Below are 23,583 nucleotides of genomic sequence, written 5' to 3' on the forward strand. Positions count from 1 at the left end.
GACGTGCACCCACAGGTGCAGCATGTAGGCTCCCACAGATTCCCTCACACAGGTGTGGACAGTCACAAACCTAGTAGTCTTCTCTCTGGTTCCGGTGCTCCTTCTTCTACATCCCACACATCAACGAGCGCCATCATGTGTCCTTGAGTAGAAAGAGGGGAAACATGGCCCTGTTCTGGGCATGGCTGTAGGAGAGAAATTCTATGGGGTAAAGCCTCCTTCAGGGCCAAAGCGTGGGTTGTGAGACATGAACACAGTGGAAGAAGATGATTTAGGCTATATCCCAGCTTTGTAACGACTTGGGTGAGTGACTGCTTGCTTCTGAACCCCAGTTTTCTCATCTCTGAAGTGGGGAGACTAGTATATGCCTCGGAGTCTGATTTGAGTATTAAATGAGATAAAGCATGTTAGAGCACTTTGTAAACGTATAAAATAAGGAGAAAGAATGTTAGCCGGTGCTAGGAATAGGGAAGATTAAAGATTTTGGCCCTTTAAGCTGAGCACAGTTCATGCAGACGCCTTCCCAGTGACAGAAGGAGCAGGGCTGGGGGAGAGGGGATTTTTTAACAGCATTTCCCAATCTGTATACCATGGAGGAGGTGAGAAGGTTAATAATAACAATAACATTTAATCTGTGCACAGTGGAGAAGGTAGGAGCGTTAATATTAATCATTTTAAAAACTGAATTTACGTACAGTGGTTTATGGGGAACGACTAGTTTTCTCATATACAATCTGATGCAATGCTTGCGTCTCCTAAACCCCTTTTTAAAATAAAACTCACATATCAGGGGATGGGAGAGTCTATAAACAGAAACCTTATCTGCTAGCACGTTGGCAGGAGTGGTTTATCACATGTACCGATCTTGGGGAGGCTGAATGGAGTGAAGTGCTGGGCGAGAAGGTGGTGACAGAGGAGGAGGAGAAAGGAGGCTAGAATGGGGCTCTACTCACCCCCAAACCCCAAGAAGGCCCTGGGAGATTGGAGAGAAACTGGAGAAATCTTGTTTTCCCCCGGAACCTATCCTGTCCACTTTAAGGGTCTCAGCTTTTCCAGAGACAGGTCAGAGTATGTAATTGTCAGAGCTGTGGTCAAGGTGGGGCTTATCACGCAGAGGACAATACAGTGTATGGTGCGGTGGCCGCACAGCCACACAGTGGTGGAGAATTACCTGCAGACCGACCCGCGGTTGAGAAGGGAGGGATTGGAGCTACATTCCCCAGAGGGTTTGAAGCAAATGATGTGAAACCTCTAGGAACCCTTTTGATCCTTGAACGAGGTAGAAATCTTCAGCCCGTATATCTTTCCAAAGTGTTGTGCCTTTATATACATATATGTACACGTAGAAGTATATTTATGTACACATGTACTTTTTCTTTAGTTTTTTACACGAATAACATTATAATTTGTGCTTCATTCATCATCTTGCTCTTTTGACTCAATAATATGTCTTGAAGTGCAACTAGCCTCACTAGTTCATATAGATCTACTTTTGTATTTCTTAACTGTTGTGTACTAATTTGTAGACTCGACATACCACTTTGTTAACCCGGTTCCTTTTACATGGACATTACATTGTTTCTAGTTTTTCACTATTACAGTGTTGTACAGGTATGGGTTTGATCTTTATGAAGTCCTTCATTATTACCTTTTAATATGCTATATAATATATATTTATCTTGCTGATTTTTTATCTCACTCTACTAGAATATAAACACCATGAGAACAGAGATTTTTGTCTGTTCTATCCACAGCTCTATCTCCAGCAACTAAAAGTGTGCACCCAATAAACATTCATTGAATGAGTGCTTTCTGGCCACATACTGCCTCCCCATACCATTATGGTATATTGTCTTCTTAATAGAGTTAAGCTCTCAGAGAGCAGGGATAGTCACCCTCATCTCTTTCATCTGCAGTGCCTGGCACAATGCCTTTCTTAGAGTGGGAACCTAATAAATTTCAGAGACAAACAGTATAGCGCACTGTTTAATACTTCAGTTGGACCTACATGGCTTTGCATCTCAGCGCAACGATTGACTGGTCCTGTGAGACTGGCCAAACACCAAGCTAAAAGGATTAATAGCAGTTTATTTCTGGTCCCTCTTTCCACCTCCACAGCTCCCTCCCTCGGCTAAAGCCATCAAAATCTCTAAACTGGATTTTTGCAGTGGCCTCCAAACCAGTCTCCTTATGCAAATTCTACTCTTACCATTGCAGTCAGTGAAATGCTAAAACCTAAGTCAGATCAGGGTACCCCTCCTGTCAAACCCTCCATTGGGACCTCACTCTGAGTAAAAGCCCAAGTTGATGTAAAATGGCCTGAAAAGCACAGCATGGTCTGCACACGCTGCTCTCCATTAATATCTGCCCTCGACTTGGCTGCTGTCCTAGCTTGCTCATTCCCTCCAGCCTCGCTGGCTGCCTGCAGTTCCTGGAATTCAGATATCTATGCCCACTGTGGAGCTCTTGTACTTGCCCTGCACTCCTGGAATGCTTTCCCCTCAGGCATCTGCATGGCTCACCCCATTCCAGTCTTAACCAAATAGCACCTCCTTGGTTAGGCTTTCCCTTGTCTAAAATCGCAACTCCACCTGGACACTTCCTGTCCCCTTCGTACTTTATTATTTTTTTCCCATAGCACTTTGTCATAATCTAGCAGAGTGCTTATTTATTTATCATGCTTATTGTGTGACTCTCCCAACTAACATGTGAGCTCCATGAGCCAGAGATGTATATCTGTTTTATTTTATTCATTCGGTGCCAAGAATGGTGCTTGGCAGCTATTAAGTGTTCAATACCTATTTGTCGAATGAACTGATTTTAAAACAGAGCACTTATTTAACGCATACTGTACTAAACCCTTTACCTCTGTTATTCCATGGAATTTTCACCACCACTCTCTGAGGTACTGTAGTGACAGAGTGAAGACCATGGGCTCTACAGTCAAACAGCTTGGATTAAATCCTCCCCCCTTCGCTTACCAGCTCTGAGCCGAAGGTCAATCGTCTGCTTCACTAAGTCTCAGTTACACCATCTGAATGAGTACAAGGGAAATATTAATGTCTACTGTTTACTGCCATTGGTTGTATTTTGTCAGGCTCTGTACAAAGCAACCAGGTCAACACTATAAGAAGTTTTTCAACCCCAGCCCTAGATTTAGGCTTCAAATCCCATCTTATTTAATTATCTCATGTGATCATTTAAGACTTAATAGCTATTTTGTGCAAACTATTTTGCAGGAGTAAAGTACTCCCTTGTCTTATCCTATTTCACACAGGAAAAATATTAACTGCTAGGTTATAAATGCCCTGAAAAATGGGATTTATCAGTGAAATGCCCTAAGCGGTGAACTCCATCAGATCTCAGAGCATTGCTGCAATAATGATGCAGACCTTTTGTTAAATCTTTGTGACGCTCTGGGCAAGAAATGTGTTTAGTAGTCTTACACTGTAATTTCTATAGAACAGGATTTGGTTTTGAGTCATTTGAGAGTTTCAAAGATAATAATAGATACGAAAAAGAAAGGAAAGATGTTCCCTTTCTGATACTAAAGAAGAGACAAGTGCTGTGTAGTGGTTAAAACATGTTTTTGAATCAGGCTGACCTGATTTTAAATTTTGACAGACACATCATAGGCTCTCAAGAAATGATTGAATCAATGAACAGCTCATAGATATAGAAGCTATGTAATGTTGGGCAAATTAAAAAACTTTTAATTTCTTCTCTTGTATAATGGGAAAATGATATCTATATTGTAAATTTGTTTGGTGAGATATTAAACGTGCAAGGGTAAGTAACATGCGTGACATATAGAAAGATTTTAATAGAATTATTAATAAACAGTTTTTTTCACTATACAGTTCAGAATGTGGAATCCTCTTCCCTTAAATTATTACACTTCCCTGAAGTGTAATAATACAGATGAACTTAGTATCTGATATAAAAACGAGCCCTTTCCAAATTCTTTCTGCCTCCTCCTCCATCCTCCCCTCAACTCCAGTTAACCAATAGTCTTGGTACATCCATAATTCTTACCAAATCTTCTTAGATAACATTTATCCAAGTCTTCCTTATTCCCTCAACCACACAACAAATCCTCTCTCATCTTTGGAAATTCAGCTCTGTCGTCCCTTCTCTTAGAAGCAGTCCCCGTCCTCCCCAGGGAATTAGATCTCCTCCTCTGCCCTCCAGTATTGTCTGGTTTACTTCTGTTACAGAACTCATTACATCTTCGGGCATGCAGTTCATTATTTACATGTTGGTCTCTCCCAAAGGGGGAAGTTGTAGAGAGGATTCATAAATCATACATTCAGGACCGGGCTAGATGACTTTTAACACCCACCTCAGAGGATTAAAAAGATAATGCTTGTAAATAGCATGAATGGAATGGTCAATAATAATAATTATGATAATGATTAACAGTAGTAATAGTATTCATCTGTCACAGTATGAGATGAGTAAGCAGATGAAGTGTAATAATTATCAATACAAATGCTATTATGATCTAGAATATTATAGGCCAGAACCCCAGGGCTTTGGAATATCAAAATTGCTTACTATACAAAGAGGAAATACTGGCTCTCAGAATCTTTGTTTAGGGTCCATGTGAAGAAAAGAATTTTGAGCCTTTGAGACTTTGCTTTTCCTAACAAACTGTCTATAGACAGTTTGAAACCTTAAATGATAAATTGTAATTTCTGGTTTCTGTGCCAGGAGGTAATAAGTCAAAGAAAACATTGGGAAAAAATGTGTTTCTCAGATGTAAATTGCTTACATTTGAAAATATATTGCTTAAATTTCTGAATACTTAGATACTATTAATGTACTGCAGAGTTTAATATGGGGTAAAATAAGGTTATGATTAACTCAGTGGTGAATTACACTTCCTCCTGTAATAGTCTATATTTTGGGAGAATCACGTTAATATTTTGTGGGTTTAAGAAGTTCTTAACTCTTGCCAATGAAAATTTCATTTTCGCCCCATTCGCTTGCTTCAACAATCCTTTTATTTTTGAGTACCTACTGTTAGACACTATGCTAAGCCCTGGGGATAAAGTGGTGAACAGCCCCAACTTATATTTATAATGTTGTGGGTTAAATGAGAAAATGAATATATATCACTTATCATAGTACCTGGCTTATATTAAGCATCCTGAAATATAATTTCTTGTTATTTCTAAGCACATGTATGACTCTTTTCCATTGATGAAATGAATAAGAATTTCTTTAGCTTAGGAAAGAAAAGGCCCTTCTATCTCTCCATCCTGATCCAAACTTCATCTCATTATATCTGAGCATTGGCAGTGGATTCCTCTCTGGACCTCTAACCTCTAGTTTCTGTCTGTTCCATTCCCCCCTACACATAACTTCAATAGTAATTTTCCTTTAAAAAAAATTGGATCATGCCTCTTGTCTTAAAATATTTATCAGATTCCCAGTAATTATTAAACAAGATGTAAATTCAGTGCCTAGGCCATCAAGATATGCATAATTTACCCTTTCCTTATTTTTCTAGCTGTACGCCCCTTGGTTCCCCACAGTGAACCTTCCACACAGGACATTGTGGTCTACAGTTTATTCTTCACACTTATCTTCCACTTGTCCTGCCTTCTTGCCATTTTTCAATCCCTCCTGTTCATCCTTCGTGTTCCAGCCTTAATCATAAGGCCTTCTCTTTTTTTTCCAGCTTTAGTGAGATATAATTGACATATAACATTGTGTAACTTTAAGGTGTACAGTGTAATGATTTCATATATGTATCTATTACAAAATGATTGGTACAGTAACTATGGAAAACAGTATGAAGGTTCCTCAAAAATTCAAAATAGAACTACCATATGATCCAGCAATCCCACTTCTGGGTATACATCTGAAGGAAATGAAATCACTATCTCGAAGAAATATCTGCACCCTCATGTTCCTTGCAGCATTATTTACAATAGCCAAGACGTGGAAACAACCTAAGTGTCCATCAATGGATGAAAGATATTCCGTGCTCTTGGACTGGAAGAATTAACATAGTTAAGATGTCCATACTTCCTAAAGCCATCTATAGATTCAATGCAATCCCTATCAAAGTTCCAACAACATTTTTCACAGAAATAGAACAAAGAATCCTAAAATTTATATGGAACAACAAAAGACCCCGAATAGCTAAAGGAATCCTGAGAAAAAAGAACAAAGCTGGAGGTATCACACTCCCTGATTTCAAAATATACTACAAAGCTATAGTAACCAAAACAGCATGGTACTGGCACAAAAACAGACACACAGATCAATGGAATAGAATCGAAAGCCCAGAAATAAACCCACACATCTATGGACAGCTAATCTTTGACAAAGGAGCCAAGAACATACAATGGGGAAAAGAAAGTCTCTTCAACAAATGGTGTTGGGAAAACTGGATAGCCATATGCAAAAAAATGAAAGTGGACTCTTACCTTACACCATACACAAAAATTAACTCCAAATGGATTAAAGACTTGAATGTAAGACCTGAAACTGTGAAAGTTCTAGAAGAAAACATAAGCAGTACGCTCTTCGACATCGGTATTAGCAACATCTTTTCAAACACCACATCTGACCGGGCAAGAGAAACAATAGAAAAAATAAACAAATGGGACTACATCAAACTAAAAAGCTTCTGCACAGCAAAGGAAACCATCAACAAAACGAAAAGACAACCTAACAATTGGGAGAAGATATTTGCAAACCATACATCTGATAAGGGCTTAATCTCCAAAATATATAAAGAACTCATGCATCTCAACAACAAAAAAACTACCAACCCAATTAAAAAATGGGCAAAAGACCTGAACAGACATTTCTCCAAAGAAGATATACAGATGGCCAACAGACACATGAAAAGATGTTCAAAATCACTAACTATCAGGGAAATGCAAATCAAAACTACAATGAGATATCACCTCACGCCCGTCAGAATGGCTATAATTAACAAGACAGGAAACAACATGTGTTGGAGAGGTTGTGGAGAGAAGGGAACTCTCATACACTGCTGGTGGGAGTGCAAACTGGTGCAGCCACTATGGAAAACAGTATGGAGATTCCTCAAAAATCAACGATAGAACTACCATATGATCCAGCTATTCCACTGTTGGGTATTTATCCAAAGAACTTGAAAACACCAATTTGCAAAGGTACATGCACCCCTGTGTTCATTGCAGCCTTATTCACGATAGCCAAGACTTGGAAGCAACCTAAGTGCCCATCAAGGGACGAATGGATAAAAAGCTGTGGTATATATACACAATGGAATACTACTCAGCCATAAGAAACGATGAAATCCAGCCATTTGTGACAACATGGATGGACATTGAGGGCATGATGCAAAGTGAAATAAGTCAGAGGGAGAAGGTCAAATACCGTATGATTTCCTTCATTAAGTAGTAGATAATAACAACAATAAGCAAACACATAGGGACAGAGATTGGATTGGTGGTTACCAGAGGGGAAGGGGGGAGGGAGGAGGGTGAAAGGAATAATTGGGTACATGTGTGTGGTGATGGGTTGTAATTAGTATTTTGGTGGTGAACATGATGTAATCTATGCAGAAATAGAAGTACAATGATGTACACCTGAAATTTTTACAATGTTATAAACCAATGTTACTGCAATAAACAAAAAATTTAAAAAAAAAAAATAATAAATAAAAAAAAAGAAGAAAAAAAAAAGAAAATATGATATATATATATATAAATATATGTATATAATATATATGTACACACATATATACACACATACACAATGGAATATTATTCAGCCATAAACAAGAAGGAAGGCCTTCTCTTTTGATGAAGTCATTTATTTATTCAGAAATATTATTCAGAATCTATTCTGTGCCTGGCACTGTACAAGGCTCTGGGATTTAACAAGGAGCCAGCAAGACATAATCCCTGCCCTCGTGATACTACTCCTCTTGTTCTGTGTGTGTGTGTGTGTGTGTTTCCCCACTCCTTTGACACACAGTATATACAGCTTTGTTTGGTAAGTACATATTGTATCATCTTCAACTTTAACACAACACCTTGCATATAATTATGGTTCAAGAGATGGCTGTAATCTGTTTTTTTAAATGATTTTCCTACAGTGTATGGCCCACACTGGGGTTAGGTTGACTACCTTCCCTTATTCAACCCCACAGTCTTGCTTCCAAGAGCCTATCAATTGAAAAAAAATGTAGTTAAGCATTGGCTTCTGGGACAAAATTAAAAACAGAATCCTAAATGTTAAAAAATAATCTAAAAATTATTCTGTAATTTTTTTATACTACATTATACCATCTCATAACATAGGGAAAATATTGATAAACAGTTTCTCTTCAGTAGAGTATGGAAAATTAAATGCATCTTCTTTATAATAGAACTATATAGTATGTCCAAAAACGATTTTATTCAAACTTTCTGTGGTTTTACTTAAGTAATATTAGTATTAATCAATGTGAAACTTAATACAGAAATTATTGTCTTTTTTTGATAGCAAGTACACGTTATTCACCTTCTATATATGGAAATTTGTACTCATGTTTGACACTTTGCAAAGGTGACTTTATGATAGTTTATCTTTTAAATTCAAGGTCTTTGAAAACAGTCACCAAAGAAACAACAAAATAGGTTATGTAGGTTTCACGTATACCTAAAATAGAAAAGCTTGCTGTCACTTATATATATAATTCTCTGAAGACCACTCCTTCTAATGATTTAGGTATTTTTCTTTAATTTTGTATACCAGTTTGTTTTCAATAACAATGTACATACAGATAAGTGCCTACTTTTGGCAGGGGCTCTGATGCATGTTTGTTGCTGTGTCTGACCTTGAGTACATAATTGTTTCCTGCTGTGTTTGAGATTTTGCCCCCATGTCCAATGAAGTTGGTACTTCTCACTCTACAATAGTTATAAAATATTTTGAATCCAGAAAGAAAGGACAATGCAAATGAGAATATATAGCACTGAGAGACTTAACTTTGCTAAACTTGTCCTTATGAAAGCCTTCTAAATCCAGACAAAAGAGTACAATGCAAGATGACTTACTCAGTGCTGAAGAGTGAAATTAAGCTTGGGAGTATGATGGAAAGCAGCAAGGATCATGAAATCTCAGCATATGGCTCAAATAAAAATTCACTTAATTTTATTGTTGGTGTAGCTGTTATACCAACCTTTAACTTTTGCCTGAAATCAAAATAGCCATTCACGGGCTCCTGCAAAGTAAAGAAATTTCCCTTAATAAACCTTATTATGAATGATCTTTGTAAAACTTGTGAAATATGTTCCTCTGTCTCAGTATTTTCCTTGGATCTGGATCAATGTTAATTAAACTGAACTTCATGGTGGTAATTGTGATAAGTATTATGAGTGCGAAGATGACTAAGACACAGTTTTACCCTTAGGTAGGACTCAGTCACCTAAAGAATAACTATAATATACACTATAATATAAATATAACATAATATAGTTATTATAATAACTGTAATATATATGGCCACAGCCTCCTAACTGTTCTTTCTGCATCTGTGTTTACCCGTTTAGACCATTCCATTTTCTGTTGCCAGGGGACTATTACTAAAACCAAAATGTGGTTGAGTCACTCCCCTACTTGAAACCCTTTGGTGACTACACATTGCTGTGGAGATGAAGTCCATATCCTTTAACATAGTTTATAGTACAGCCACACGTTGCTTAGCAACGGGGATACATCCTGAGAAATGCGTCGTTAGGCGATTTCATCGTTGTGCCAACATCATGGAGTGCACACGTACGCAAACCTAGATGATATAGCCTACTACATACCTAGGCCCTATGCCACTGTCTTATGGAACCACCATCGTATATGCGGTCCATCATTGACTAAAATGTCATTATGCAGCACGTGACTGTATTTCTCTACCAGCTGCTCCTTGCCTACCTCTCCAAGCTCATCTCTTGCCATTTTTTCATTTACCACCAAGCTCTTACCTATGTTTTTCTCCAGAGCATCATTCATATTCTCTTTTACCTCTAGATCTTCATACTCAGTACTCCCTCTAACTAGATAGAACATTCTTCTTTCCCACTCCGACCATTTGCTGGCTGATTCCTTCTCATCTTCCAGATCTTTGTTATATATCACTTTTCCTAAGGAGTCTTTCCTGACCCACCCAGACTCCTGTGATCCCATTTTCTATCATGTGTGCAATTATCACACTGTATTAGATTGCTGATTCCTCCTCTGGGAAGGACAGGTGCCCTGTCTCTCTTGCTTATCATAGACATCCCTCACTCCAGATGTTTCATAAGTATTTGTGAATTGATGAATCAATAAATTAAGGAATGAGTGATGAATAGTGTAAGAAGTGTCTTCAAAGTGAAAATGGAAACTGAGATGAGGGAATAATTTATTCCACCCAGGGTAGCTAAAGAGGTGTGAAGCAAAGTGATACAAGATGACATTGGATCTGGCCCTAAAAGATGAGTAGGAGGGAGTTCACAGGGAGTTGAGGAAGGGAAAGGGAAGCCAAACAGGGAGCTGCTTGAGCCAAGTCAAGGATGTGCAAAGTAGCTCAGTTCTGGATGAACGCTGCCTGCTCTGGATTTCAACGTAGACATTACTTCACCCAGCCTTCCTGACAACCTCCCTTAAAGAGGTTAGATGTCTCTTGTATGTGTGCTGAGAGCTCTCTCTTCCTCTATACTTCATGAAGTATATTTCTAATGTGAAGTTTTGAACCTGAGATCTAAAAAGCAAATCCATCAGGAGTAATAGGTTTTTGGTTGTATTTACATAGCATTCTTTCATATGAAAAATTTAACATGTAGACTTTAAACAATTTATAATAATAAAATAATTACTATTATTATGTGATAAAGAGGGCAATTCGGTGGGATAATAGGGGAAAGAAAAACAAACACAAAGAGACAGACAAGCCTGACACCTTATAATCCTGAAAATGCGTAATTGCTACCATACTGAATAGCAGCATTTCAGATTCATTTTCTTCTAACAGATATGTAAAGGGTTAAAAGCCTTTTGATCCCATAGCCACATCACTTCATTGGCTTTATGTAGGGAAACTAGAACTCCAGGGTTGGACTGGCTTACATAGCAGCTCCCCCCCTTTGTATTAAATTGCTTTCTCAAGTTCATGAATGCACAGTGAGACATTTTTCTTGCCTAAAGAAGAGTTTAAGAAATGATATGTCTCTGCAGGACACCAGCAATAAAGTAAGTAGGTTTAATTTGTTCATTTTAAACACTAACATCTGACTCTAAATCATCATCTTTGAAAAAGAAGTGAGGAAGAGCTTAGACAAACTAGCAAGGCTTTGGTAGAGTGGACATTTTCAAATATTAATTATGGAGAAGTGTTGCAGCATTTAGCTTCATATATAGGAACTCTAGCTATTTTATATTACAGTTGCTTTTCAAATCATAACTCAGAGGCAACAGGCTTATTGGAAACTCTAAAATTTATAACGACTTTATTCAGCTTATAGCTCAGGGCAAAACCGGCTACAAAGCCAAGACTCCTGGGAATACTGATCCAGACAATGCAGGTCCCATTTCCCCAAAAGCATAAGCGTGAATTCCTTTAGTCTTTTCAGGATCTCTGTGCTTTTCCTGGCCCATCTTTTTAACACAAAGGAGTGATAAATTGCTGCTTCTTCCCTTAAAATCTAAACTGGCTTTTAGTGGATAGTTAGGTCCTGGAAAAATAAAACCTATGATAATGATAATAATAATAATTTTTTAATCATTTTACACACTTTAGCTCATTTGTTCCTTGCAAGAGTTCAATGAGGTAAATATATCCCTTTCCCCACTGTACAGTAAAAGAACAGAAGCTTAGACAGTTTAACTAATTTCTCAAAAATATACATCTAGGAGCCGGCCCAGTGGCCTAGTGGTTAAGTTCGCGTGCTTTGCTTGGGTGGCCCAGGGTTTGTCAGTTTGGATCCTAGGCGCAGATCTACACACCGCTCATCAAGCCATGCTGAGGTGGTGTCCCATATAGAGCAACTAAAAGGATGTACAACTGTGACATACAACTATCTACTGAGGCTTTGGGGAGAAAAAAGGAGAAAAAGAGGAAGATTGGCAACAGATGTTAGCTCAGGGCCAATCTTCCTCAAAAAACAAAAAAGAAGAAGAAAAAATATTAAAAAAAAAAGAATATACATCTAGGCAAGTGGCATGAGCATCATGGCAGAGTGAGTTGTTCTCTTTGTCTCTCCCCTCTAAGTTACAACTAACTGGACATTCATTAACCAACAGAGGATTCTCTACACAGCAGAACAGGATGCCTGAGAGATCCACACAGCTGTACATCTGAACATGTGTGGACTGCATCCCCAGGAAGCAGTGGAACCGGGTGAGCAGACCATGCCCCCTCCCTAGCGGCAGCGATCCAGGTCGTGGGTCCTCACACAGTGGCCAGCATGACAGTAAGGGGGGGGGCAGCCTGGCCTTTGCATGAGGCTTTTGGAGTGGTGGCCCAGCCCACGGGAGCACCCACCTTACTGCAGTGGCTCCACCTATGGGAACACTCCCTGCTGAGTGGCAGTGGCTCAGCCCCCATGAGGGAGCCCCACCCACCGAGTGCAGCGGCTCAGCCAAGCTGCCTGCTATATTCTGAGATATTTTATTCCAGCGGGATCGGAAAACAAGCTCCTGCTCCCTCCCACAGTGGCAGGTGGAATCTGTGACCTGATGCTACCACAAATGCACCAGCAAAGGATCAATCCGTAAACACCATGAAGAACTACAGTAACACATAAGAGCAGAAGGAAAATGACAAGTCTCCAGAAACCAATCCTGAAGTCACAGAAATTTACAACCTAAATGACAGAGAATTCAAAATAGTTGTCATAAAGAAACTCAGTAAGTTACAAGAAAACTCAGAAAGACAGTTCAGTGAGCTCAGGAATAAAATTAATGAGAAGAAGGAATACTTCACCAAAGAGATTGAAGCTCTAAAAAAAAAAAACCAACAAATTCTGTATATGAAGAACATAGTTAATGAGGTAAAAAATAATCTAGAAACCATAAAAAATAGAGCTGACATTATGGAGGACAAAATTAGTGATTTAGAGGATAGAAGTATAGAAATGCTTCAGGTGGAAGAAGAGAGAGAACTAAGATTTTTTAAAAATGAAGAAATTCTTTGAGAAATATCTGACTCAATTAGGAAAAGCAACCTAAGGATTATAGGTATTCCAGAGGGAGAGGAGAGGGAGAAAGAAGCAGAAAGCTTGTTCAAAGAAATAATAGCTGAGAACTTCCCAAACCTGGGGAAGAAACTGGACTTACAAGTTTACATGAAGTCAGTAGAACTCCTAATTACATCAATGCAAAACGACCTTCTCCAAAGCATATGCTGTTGAAACTGGCTAAAGTCAATAACAAAGAAAAAACATTAAGAACAGTAAGGCAGAAGAAAATAACCTACAAAGGAACCCCTATCAGGCTTTCAGCAGACTTCTCAGCAGAAACCTTACAGGTTAGGAGAGAATGAAATGATATATTCAAAATACTGAAAGACAAAAATGTTCAGCCAAGAATACTCTATCCAGCGAAACTATCCTTCAGATATGTTGGAGAAATAAAAGCTTTCTCAGATAAACAAAAGCTGAGGGAGTTTGTTGCCACTAGGCCTGCCTCACAGGAATCGTTGAAAGGGGCCCTCCCATCTGAAACTAAAAAGCAAAGGCTCAAAAACCTTGAGCAAGGAGATAAATAGACAGATAGAATCAGAAAATTGCAGCTCTCTATCAGAATAGGTTAGTAAATACTTAATTATAACATAAAAGATAAATGGAAGGAAAGTATCAAAAATAACCATAAACACTTCAATTTAGTTACAAACTCATAACATAAAAAAGAATAATTTGTGACAACAATAACTCAGAAGGGGAAGAGGAGAAGGATGGAACCTGCTTAGGCTAATGAAGATAAGAGGGTATCAGAAATAGACTATCTCATCTATGAGATCTTTTATACAAACCTCATGGTAACCACTAAACAAAAAAATCATAGCAGAGACACAAATCATAAATAAACAGAAAACTGAGAAAACCATCATGGAAAATCACCCACCTGAAATGGCAGTCAGAAATACAAGGGAAAAGAAACAATGGAAATATAGAACAACCAGAAAACAATAGATAAAATGGCAGTAGTAAGCCCTCATATGTCAATAATCACTCTAAATGTAAATGGATTGAATTCTCCAATGAAAAGACATAGAGTGGCTGGATGGATTAAAAAACAAGACCCAACAGTATGCTGCCTCCAGCAAACACGTCTCAGCTCTAAAGACAAACATAGGCTCAGAGTGAAGGGACGGAAAATGATAATCCATACACAAATGGCAAGCAAAAAAAGCATATGTTGCCATACTTATATCAGACAAAGCAGACTTCAAGACAAAAAACACCATGAGAGGGGCTGGCCCAGTGGCGCAAGTGGTTAAGTGCTTGCACTCCACTGCGGCAACCCAGGGTTCGCCGGTTCAGATCCTGGGCGCGCACTGACGCACTGCTTGTCAAGCCATGCTGTGGCGGCGTCCCATATAAAGTAGAGGAAGATGGGCACGGATGTTAGCCCAGGGACAGACTTCCTCAGCAAAAAAACAAAAAAAAAAAAAGAGAGGAGGATTGGCAGATGTTAGCTCAGGGCTGGTCTTCCTCAAAAAAAAAAAAAAAAAACACACCATGAGAGACAAAGAGGAGCAGTATATAATGATAAAGGGGACATTCCTCCAAGAGGACATAACACTTATGAATATATATGCACCTAACACGGAAGCACCAAAGCTTCTAAAGCAACCATTAACAGACCTAAAGGGAGAAATTGACAACCACACAATAATAGTAGGGGACCTCAACACCCCACTTACATCAATGGATAGATCATCCAGACAGAAAGTCAACAAGGAAACAGTGGTCTTAAATGAAATACTAGACCAGATGGACTTAATAGATATATGTATAGAACATTCCATCCAAAAACAGCAGAATACACATTCTTCTCAAGTGCACATGGAACATTCTCAAAGATTGACCATATATTGGGAAACAAGGCAAGCCTCAATAAATTTAAGATTGAAATCATATCAAGCATCTTTTGCAACCACAATGCTATGAAACTATAAAGCAACTCTAAGAAAAAAGCTGGGAAGGTCACAAGTATGTGGAGACTAAACACATGCTACTGAACAACCATTGGATCAAGGAAGAAATCAAAGGAGAAATCAAAAAATACCTGCAGACAAATGAAAATGAAAACACAACATACTAACTCTTATGTGATGCAGCAAAAGCAGTACTAAAAGGGAAGTTCATAGCAAGTTCATAGCCCACCTCAACAAGCAAGAAAAATTTCGAATTAGTAATCTTAAACTACACCTAACAGAACTAGAAAAAGAAGAACAAACAAAGCCCAGAGTCAGCAGAAGGAGGGAAATAATAAAAACTAGAGCAGAAATAAATGAAATAGAGACTAAAAAAACAATAGAAAGGATCAATGAAACTAAGAGCTGGTTCTTTGAGAAGATAAACAAAATTGACAAACCCCAGACAGACTCACTAAGGAAAAAAGAGAGAAGTCTCAAATAAATAAAATTAAAAATGAAAGAAGAAGTTACAACAGATACTGCAGAAATAAGAGAATACTATGCAAAACTATATGCCAACAAATTGGACAATCCAGAAGAAATGGATAAATTCTTAGACTCATACAACTTCCCAAAACTGAATCAAGAAGAAATAGAGAATCTGAATAAACCAATCACAAGTAAAGAGATTGAAACAGTAATCAAAAACCTTGCCAAAAACAAAAGTCTGGGACCAGATCGCTTCTCTGGAGAATTCTACCAAACACTCAAAGAAGATTTAATACCTATCCTTCTCAAGCTATTCCAAAAAAATTGAAGAAGGTGGAAAGCTTCCTAACTCATTCTGTGAGGCCAGCATGACCCTGATACCAAAACCAGACAAGCACAGCACAAAGAAGGAAAATTAGAGGCCAATATCACTGATGAACATAGATGCAAAAATCCTCAACAAAATATTGGCAAATTGAATGCAGCCATACATTAAAAGGATCATACACCATGACCAAGTGGGATTTATACCAGGAACACAGGAATGGTTCAACATCCGCAAACCAGTCAATAAGATACACCACATTAACAAAATGAGGAATAAGAATCACATGATCATCTCAATAGATGCAGAGAAAGCATTTGACAAGATCCAACATCCGTTTATGATAAATACTCTCAATAAAATGGGTATAGAAAGAAGGCATCTCAGCATAATAAAAGCCATATATGACAAACCCACAGCCAACATCATACTTAACAGTGGAAACCTAAAAGCCGTCCCTCTGAGAAAAGGAACAAGACGAGAGTGTCCACTCTTGCCACTCCTATTCAACATAGTACTGGAGGTTTTGGTCAGAGCAATTAGAGAAAAAAAATAAAAGATATCCAAATTGGAAAGGAAGAAGTAAAACTGTCACTGTTTGTGGACATGATTCTATATATAGAAAACACTAAAGAATCCACCAGAAAACTATTAGAAATAAGCAACAACTATAGCAAAGTTGCAGGGTACAAAATCAACTTACAAAAATCAGTTGCATTTCTATACATTAATAATGAACTAGCAGAAAGAGACGTCAGGAATACAATCTCATTTACAATTGCAACAAAAAGAATAAAATATCTCAGAATAAACTTAACCAAGGAGGTGAAAAACCTGTACACTGAAAACTATAAGACGTTATTGAAAGAAATTGAAGAAGACATAAAGGAATGGGAAGATAATCCATGCTCATGGATTGGAAGAATAAACACAGTTAAAATGTCCATATTACCTAAGGCAATCTACAGATTCAATGCAATCCCAATCAGAATCCCAAAGACATTCTTCACAGAAATAGAACAAAGAATACTAAAATTCATATGGCAAAACAAAAGACCCTGAATAGCCAAAGCAATCCTGAGACAAAAGAACAAAGCTGGAGGCATCACAATCCCTGACTTAAAAATATACTACAAAGCTATAGTAATCAAAACAGTTTGGTACTGGCACCAAAACAGACACACAGATCAATGGAACAGAATTGAAAGCCCAGAAGTGAAACCACACTTCTGTGTACAGTTAGTGTTCGACAAAGGAGCCAAGAGCATACAATGGAGAAAGGAAAGTCTCTTCAATAAATGGTGTTGGGAAAACTGGACAGTCATATACAAAAGAATGACAGTAGAGCATTATCTTATGCCATACACAAAAATTAACTCAAAGTGGATTAAAGAATGTAAACTGAAATCATAAAACTCCTGGAAGAAAATATAGGCAGTACACTCTTTGACATCAGTCTTAGCATCTTTTCGAATGCCATGTCTACTCAGGCAAGGGAAACAAAAGAAAAAACAAACAAATGAGACTACTTCAGACTAAAAAGCTTCCACAAGGCAAAAGAAACCATGAACAAAACAAAAAGACAAACCACCAACTGGGAGAAAATATTTGCAAATCATATATCCAACAAGGGGTTAATTTCCAAAATGTATAAAGAACACATACAACTCTACAACAAAAAAACAAGCAACGTGATCAAAAAATGGGCAGAGGACATGAACAGATGTTTCTCCAAAGAAAATATACGGATAGGCAACAGGCACATGAAAAGATGTTTAACATCACTAATTATTAGGGAAATGCAAATCAAAACTATAATGAGTTATCACCTTATACCTGTCAGAATAGCTGTAATTAACAAGACAACAAATCACAAATGTTGGAGAGAATGAGGAGAAAAGGGAGCGCTCATACACTGCTGGTGGGAGTGCAAACTGGTGTAGCCACTATGGAAGACAGTATGGAGATTTCTCAAAAAATTAAAAATAGAAGTACCACATGATCCAGCTATTCCTCTACTGGGTATTTATCCAAAGAACATGAAATCAACAATACAAAGAGACTTATGCTCGCCTATGTTCATTGCAGCATTATTGACAATAGCCAAGGCGTGGAAGCAACCCAAGTGCCCATCAACTGATGAATGGATAAAGAAGATGTGGTATATATATATGTATATACAATGGAATACTACTCAGCCATCAAAAAAACAAAATCGTCCCATTTGCAACAACGTGGATGGACCTTGAGGGTATTATGTTAAGCGAAATAAGCCAGACAGATAAAGACAAACACCATATGATTTCACTCATATGTGGAAAATAAACAAACACATGGATAAAGAGAACAGTTTAGTGGTTACCAGAGGGGAGGGGGGTTGGGGAGTGGGTGAAAGGGGTAAAGGGACACATATGTCACATATGGATGAAAACTAGACTGTTAGTGGTGAGCATGATGCAGTCTATAAAGAAACTAACATATAATAATGTACACCTGAAATTGCTCAATGTTTTAAACCAATATGACCTCAATGAATAATTAAAAAGAAAATGGCAAGAAAAAAAAGAATATACATCTAGCAAATTCAATACAAAACCAGTTTTGCTGATTTCAAATTCCAAGCTCCCAATTGCTGACATTCTACCATTCTATTTTGTAAGCTCCCAGCTGGCATTTTCATGCCTTTGCCATCTCTTCAGCCTTCTCACAAGCGGAGCTGAATCTTGCCCTTTCTTCAAGAAGTGTTATTATAGTTAAGAAGCTTTGAAGACTGCAGATGTGTATTTGAGTTGTAGCTCTGCCATTTCATAGCTGTGTAATTTTTTTCAAGTTAATTAACTTCTCTGATCCTCGGTTTTCTTATCTAAAAAGTAATGAGTAAATATCTGAACGGCTAATTGGAATTCAATGAGTTAATGTACCAAAGTTAGTGTACCTTAGCACAGTGTCTGGTACGGAGTAAGAGCCCAATAAGGTAGGCAGCATCATTCAGGCTCAGCTCACAAACTACCTTCTCTATCTTGATACTTTTTCAGTCCACTCTGAGCTACTCCCAAATCATTTACCAACTATTTCATTCACTGCTTTCTAGAATGTATTTTCTCTTTATTTCTCCTCTTCTAGACTGGAAGCCACTGGAGGGTAGGAATGAGGCTTACACTTTTAACATCTATGAGAAGCCAAGAACCACACTCAATAAAAAGTGGCCATATTTTCGTGACCAAATATGTGGCCACATTTCTTGGCAAAGAATTGTGTGGTATTTTAGAATGTTTAAGAGCCAGTAGAAAATGTAGTTGGGTATCAAAATGTTAAACTTTCTAAGAATTTTTACTTTCCTAGACAGACTGTGCAACCAAGATTATAACCTAAGATCAATAGCATAGATTTTTCATATCTAATTACTTATAAATTGATTTAATAAATTTCTAATTTCTTGATTTTAATCTTGAAGTGTGTGTCTTAAAAAGAGAATAATGCTAAATGGGAATTTTTAAAGCTGGACATTTTGGTACAAAGACTAGATGCTGAGGGTCCCTAAACACTAAAAGACATAAAAGGACTACAGCTGGGGACAAATGATCTCAAGATTATTTCAAATGCAGCATCCTACTTATAGTCTCCAGAAGTGGTACTCGAGGAGAAACCATGGTGAGGAAGGAAAGAGGCCTCATCTGCTCATGTTCATGTCACTCCCCTCTCTCATTGGTTTCTCTCTCTCGAGGGTTTTGTGCCAATGCCTGAATAAGTCTATAGAGAACCAAGAAAAAGAACAGCTTTTTAAATATTTGAGGCTTTCCGTAAGTGTGGCACTTGAATTATCATTATTTTTGCACATCCCCTAGCATTCTTATTCAATTTAAGCATCTTGAGGACAGTGCTTATAGGCTATTTTGTTTCTGCTACCCTAGTTAATAGTAGAAATAGAAAGTACTCAATAAATGGTAACTCTCATGTCGTAAGCTGTGTGAGACCATCACTTACACTCTTTCATTTAACTGTCAAACTGTCCAATGCCATAGTACTGTATATCCCCATGCCCCTCACCCCCATTTCACAGATGAGGAATATTGAGGCCTAGAGAATGCAGTGATTTATCTAAGATCCGTATCTAACTAACACAGAGTTGGGACTTTAGCTCGTATCTGTCTGACTCCATAACCCATACTCTTAACAGAAATTCTCAAAAATGCCTGTGCATCAGAATCACCTGGCAACTACTACATCAAAATCTCCAGAGATTTAGCTCCAGAATGACTGAAGCTCTCCTGTAGATTTTAACACAACCAGACCAAAATTTAGGAAGCTCTGCTCTCAAACACTACACTACATTTTATCCTCAATAAATATCTGTTGGATGATTGAATGAATGAATGAGTGAATAAGTGATGGCTATAATTCTTCCATTGATAATCCATTCCTGCATTAAGGTTTGCTCTCAAGGAACGATCCTTATTTTATTTATTTATTTTTTTAAATTTTTTGTTTATTGCAGTAACATTGGTTTATAACATTGTAAAAATTTCAGGTGTACATCATTATACTTCTATTTCTGCATAGATTACATCATGTTCACCACCCAAATACTGATTACAACCCATCACCACACACATGTACCCAATTATCCCTTTCACCCTCCTCCCTCCCCCCTTCCCCTCTGGTAACCACCACCAATCTCTGTCCCTATGTGTTTGTTTATTGGAACGATCCTTATTTTAAAAGGCAAGTACTCCTGAGATGCTGTCTCTAATTTTCTGATGTCTTTATCAGAGACTAGTTACAGAGAAACTCAACCTCAGTGGCTCTGGGAGGTACCTATTTAAGGACAAGGTAGGACCATGTGCTAAAATTCACACCTTTGGTACCTCACAGTGTTGCCTGGGGCTACTGCTGCTGCTGTTGCAGCTAAAAGCTGGAAACCTAGGGCTCACTTAAAATTCCTTCAAGTTTTTTAATGTTGTGAAGCCCCAGCCAGGATGGGCCCTTAGTTGCATAAGGCTTCTATCTCTCCTCCAGATCTTCTGCTATGTCAGACATTATCAGTGACAAGGAGTCTTTGGGTGGTCCAGGAACATTCCATCTGTGTGCAGTGATACTTCCAAACTCTGCTTTATGCTCTCAAGCACACTCCTTAAAGGGGTGGTGTCCCTCTTCTTGGCAGCCAGCTTCTCTGGAAGCTTGACCTCAAGCCACTTAAGCTAAGGCAGCACAAGTGTTCATCAACTGATGAATGGATAAGCAAAATGTGGTTTTATCTCTACAATGGCATATTATTCAGCAATAAAAAGAAATGAAATATCAATACATGCTGTAACATGGATGAACCTTGCAAATATTAAGCTAGGGTGGAGGAAGCCAGTCACACAAAAAAGCACATATTGTATGATTCCATTTAGTACAAAATATCCAGAATAGGCAAATCCATAGAGACGAAAAGTAGATTAATGATTGCCTATGGCTAGAAGGGTTTGGTGGGAAATAGGGAATGACTGCTAGTGGGCATGGGGTTTCTTTTTGGGGGGATGAAAAGTTCTAAAATTGATTGTGGTGATGGTTGTGCAATCTTGTGACTATGCTAAAAACCACCGAGTTATACACTTTAAAAGTGTATATTTTATGATATGCGAATTATGTCTCAAAAAGCTGTCCAAAAAGAAAAGAAAAAAGGCAGTACAAGGTGACAGAAGCATTGTAGTGAAATTGTATATAAGAATCGTGAGATTACCAGGCACCCATCACAACTGGAGAAAACTTTGGAAAGTTCCCCTTCACCAGAGGAGTGTATAGGACCATACTTAGGAACAGCTGCTCACTTTAAGTTGATTCTGTGTGTAACTTCTTATGATGCTTTTTTCTCTCCTGAACATGTATCTAATTTTTTAACCCTTTTCTTTTTTCCAGACCTGTGGGACTAAGTTCACAGTAATTCACAGACTAAAAATACGTGAAGTCAGGCACATAGTATTGTATTTTTTTGGAAAGGATTATAAATTAAAATGTAAAATATGGCTGTTGCTTTGCACATTTTTGCTGCAAGCAATGCCAGAGAGCTGGTGCTCATTATTTACAATGGGAGAGAAGCATGTAATAATGTTAAAAGTAGGACATGATTCTATCAAAGTCTCCATGTGTCAGAGTTGCCACCTACTTTTCATCCCCATGGCCATGGCCCAGTTCAGGGCTGCCTTACCTCTCGCCTGGACCATTGAAGCAGCCTAACTGATTTCCTGCCTCCAGTCTCTCCCTGCTTATTAACTCATCTTCCATCACGCTGCCAGCGTTACCTTTTAAAATGCAAATTTGAGGCAGTGCAGCCCAGAGAGTAACAGCTTGGGTCCCAGTCTCAGACTGCCTGGATTTGAATCTAGGCTTTACTGCCTGTTAACTCAGTCATCTTAAGCAGGTTACTTAATCTTTCTATGAATCATTTTTCCCCCGATTTTTACTGAGCATTAAATGAGAGCAGTATGTTAAGTGCTTAGTCCAATGACAGGCTTATAGCAGTCCATCACTATAAGCTTTTATTATTACACTTAGATTCAAATGCTGCCATTTTTCCTCATTTCTACATAATGAAATCTAATCATTATCAATTCAATCTAATCATTGATCATGCAGGAACCTGTGAAATGTAACCCTAGTCCGTCTTCTCCCAGTTCACAGCCTTCTCTAAATACATCAGGCAAATTTGTTTTTCTCGAGCTCTTTCCTCTGTCATTCCTGTGTCTCCAGTTAGAGAGGCCCATTCTTCATTCAGGAAGACTGTAAGACTGTGAAGGGACTGGGAAGCTTTTCCCAAATTCCTCTCTTCTCTGTGTTCTGACAGCACCATTTGAGAGAAGTTGACCAGAGTGAGTCATATTTTATAGGTAAAATGAACAGGACTTCCTGGTGCACTAGATAAGAGAAATGAGGGATAAAAGAAGGAAGGATGACTTCTAAGCTTAGATCTGGAACAACCAGGTACGTGCTGGTGCCTTTTATTAATGCAGGGAAACCCGGGGAGGACAAGGTTTTGAAGAGCTAGTAATAAAGAGGTCTGTGTTAGTTAGGTTAGGTTTGAGATGCCACTCAGGTATCCAAATAGATTTGGTGAGTAAGCAGTTGAATATATGAGTCTGGGGTTTGGGGAATGGTCAGGGCTATGGATATAAAACTGGGAATCATAACTCTATAGGTGGGGCCAGTAGAGATAACTTGGGGGAAACCTGGGGGACCAGCAACATTTAGAGATCAACTAGAGGAAGAGAAGCAACCTGTTAAACGTATACATGTGAGTTAAGTGCTGTCTTATTTATCTTTGTGCCTAGTGATGTTTGTCATACAATTTTTAATAAATGCTTGTTAAGTTCATTTCAATTCTAAAAGAAAGAATGATGGGTTCTTAGAAGTCTGCCAGCCAAACACTTTAATGATTTGGCCACATTTGCAAAACAAGCAAGAAGGACAACTCCAGCATCTAGGTTAGGGTGGAATATGGTGGACTGTTCCATGACTGCTGGAGACAGGCTAATCCTCCCTGTCCCCTAACCTTTCCCTATCCGCTTTCTCTAGGGACACTCCAAAGAGCATGGCCTCAGTGCTCATGGTGGGGATGGCAGAAAGCCCAGGATCCCAGCGTGGTCTTCAAGGCTGAATACCAGGGGTCTTGAGAGAGCAGCAG

The 23,583-nt window shown here is 38.4% G+C and overlaps 1 protein-coding gene across 2 annotated transcripts in view; it reads left to right on the top strand.

Annotated features, from left to right (window-relative positions):
• The window catches only part of JAKMIP2 (janus kinase and microtubule interacting protein 2), a 176,569-nt gene that overhangs the window by 84,746 nt on the left and 68,240 nt on the right, over nucleotides 1-23,583 (top strand). The window lies entirely within an intron of this gene.

The sequence above is a fragment of the Ceratotherium simum genome, chromosome 4, assembly GCF_057802395.1.
Source record: "Ceratotherium simum simum isolate JZ-2026a chromosome 4, ASM5780239v1, whole genome shotgun sequence".
Classification (NCBI taxonomy): domain Eukaryota; kingdom Metazoa; phylum Chordata; class Mammalia; order Perissodactyla; family Rhinocerotidae; genus Ceratotherium; species Ceratotherium simum.